This window comes from Triticum urartu, chromosome 7A (genome assembly GCF_056163025.1).
Source record: "Triticum urartu cultivar PI428250 chromosome 7A, HENAU_Tu73, whole genome shotgun sequence".
Taxonomy (NCBI): Eukaryota; Viridiplantae; Streptophyta; class Magnoliopsida; order Poales; family Poaceae; genus Triticum; species Triticum urartu.
In genome coordinates, this window is record NC_141879.1 from 17,777,771 (window position 1) to 17,780,786 (window position 3,016).

Here is a 3,016-nt window from a genome sequence, read left to right on the forward strand (position 1 = left end):
GTGCGTTCACACTTCTCATGGATCTTTGTATTAGCCTGATAGTGTTGGGATCTCGAAATTTTGTTGTAGGTGAAGAAGGGATTCCTATCTCGAAATTCTGCTGTAGGTGAAACGCCTCCTGTAGGCCATGGAGATGACAAGGGATGCATTGGGAGGCGGGCGACGTAAAGTGCTGGAAAGGAGTATTGTATTATGTATGGTCCTCCTTCGCTTTTCGGAAGGTTGTATAGTCATTTTGATACATAAGATATAATTTCAAGTTCTACATACATATTGGTTTGAGATGTTTTCATTTTTTATCATTTCAATGAATAATGCAATCTGGATTTGTTTTATCATGCCAATTTGAGGCATTCTGTATGGGCTGGTTGGAGGAATATTATTTTTTGACGCACTATGTGTGAACATGTTGAAGGGGCATGACCATCAACGAGCTTGTGGCAGAAGTTTGAATGTGAGTAGCTCCTATCTTTTGTGTACTTAGTTTCAATCTATCAATCAAAGGGTAGAATGATTACACATGCAGTGATTTTGGTGTGAGCTTTGACAAGGGATACCGATTGTTATGTTGAAGAGGCTAAAATCTTCCTCGGCAAGTGATGTGCATTATGCATCTGATAATAAAAGGAGGCTTTAGGGAGTTGATTGTGCCCATGAGAGGTGGTCCTGATATTAGGCTTGCTATAACATGTCATATTTAACACGTAATGTTCTTTACCAACCAAATGTTCATGTTTTAGATTATAAAAAATGATGATCTCAAAGACAAAGAGCTCCAAGAACTCGGTTCTGAAACTTTTGGTTAGTCTGAGTAATGAAATGTGACCCTATTGGAAGTTCTACTTCATTTCAGTTCTTATCTTTTCCATTTAATTATCTATTTCATTCCAAGCTAACTGTCTTACATACCTATATCTTTCAATGCAAGATACACGAGGACTATGGTCTATGGGATATCAAGCTCCTTCAAATAATCTGCACCAGTTCTTCTGGAGAATAATGTATATGCATGGTCTACAATGGAGTTTACAAGATAGATTCACTTACTCAAAGATTCAGCCTAACATTTTCCATAAGGATTATGTATGTTATACCAACTCTCAGTAATCTCTACTACTAATGTCTTAGTTGGTAGTCTCGCCTCACTCCACCTCATCCCACCACTCCTATCTTTCGCCCACCTTTGACATCATCACATCACAGTATTGGGCTGGCCCATTAACGTGTATGTGAACGCAATCCTCCCATGGCCTGCCCTCCTCGCGATAATCCCTACGTCCTCGCGTCGCCGTCCTCTTCTCCCCAAACTCCTCTACCAGGGGGACTCCTCTATGACCCAGGCGGAGCGAACATTGAACGCAGGGTTTTTTGGCTTTCACCGGTTCGTTCTCTACCCCTCCTCCATGACTCCCTCGCCATCGATTTTTTTTGACCTCTAAATGCAATCCCTCTGTGGGGAAGTATGCTGTGAAGGAGAGAGGCCGCGATGGCGAAGGTGAGGTGGGTGTCATCCCGTTTTAAAGGAGAGGGCTCCAGCAAGAAATGTCTCATTACGGCGAAAACCGAGTGGAAGGGGAGGGTCTAACAGGAAAATATAAGGATGTGTCATGGGGTGGAGTTTTTATGTTGCTACACTAGATCGTGGGAACCTGCCATCGACCTTGAGATTGGTGTATGAGAGACAAATAAACTTCAATATCAATAATTTGTCTGATTCATTTATATACAGTATAGCCCGTAGCAACGCACGGGCGTTTTACTAGTTGGTGTAGAGGCTAAGTTTAATTGGTATCTTTGTGATATTAATATATTCTCTTTTAGAAAAGATGATGATTTAGACACAATATGCACCCGGACGGATGGAGTAGATTAAAATAAAGTGCATTGGGACTGCGCTCCTGGAAATCACTAAGGATCCAAGATTCCATGTATACGTAGTGCTTGCCTCGCCGAATTATATGAGCAAAAATCTCGAGATTAAAGAACGTATATCTCGTGCGCTGGCAAATCTTTGCATTCCCATTTAAAATATATCCCAGGCTCTTGCTATTTATAAACTTGCGGTCCAACTATTTCTTTGTTTCTTTCTAGGGCTCCAACTATTTCTTACCGGAACCTTACACGGGACTAGAACTGAGTTTGTAAGTACAAGAGATTTGCCAATATGGGAGGGAGCAGCCTAATGCAGGGGACGATGATATTCATCATTGGATTGTTCCCCTCGATGAACTCTGAAACAACTCGCGAGAGAGAGGTTTTGCGCAGTGAACTTGCATACTGCTTTTCTATTTCTTTTTCCTTTTATTTCTGAACTTAACAGATCATGCCGCGGCTCTGGCGCTCCTACTAGATCATGCCATCCCACGATCGAGCACTCAGTCCACGGCCTCCTACAAACGCTCCACGGGTCGCACAAGCTGCGTCTCGCGGAAGTCGCTAACAAACTGACGGGAAAATCTAACTGAATCTGCTAACAGAAAAACTACTACGGTGCAAAGTCTGAAAGAAACTGAAACCTGCTAGCTAAACTAGCTTATTGAGCAACAAACTCCCCCTAAGCTAGGTTGGCTGATACCCGATGATCCCCAAGCGGTCACGCATCTCCTGAAACTGAGTTCGCCCAAGTGCTTTTGTGAGAATGTCTGCAAGCTGATCGCCGGTCCTTACATACTGAACGTTGATGCTGCCGTCCTCAACACACTGACGGATGAAGTGGTAGCGCAGCTCAATGTGTTTGCTTCTGTCGTGGAAGACAGGGTTTTTGCTCAGCGCGATCGCTGACTTGTTGTCGATGCAGAGTCTGGTGGCGCCGTCGTCATGCCCAAGCAGTTCTCCGATCAGCCGCCTGAGCCAGATGCCCTGACAGGCTGCTCCAGCCACGGCGACGTACTCTGCCTCGCACGAAGAAAGTGCGACGATCTTCTGCTTAGCTGACTGCCACGACACGGGGCTGCCGCCGAGGAAGAAGATGGTGCCGCTGGTACTCTTGCGGTCGTCCAAGTCTCCCCCGAGATCT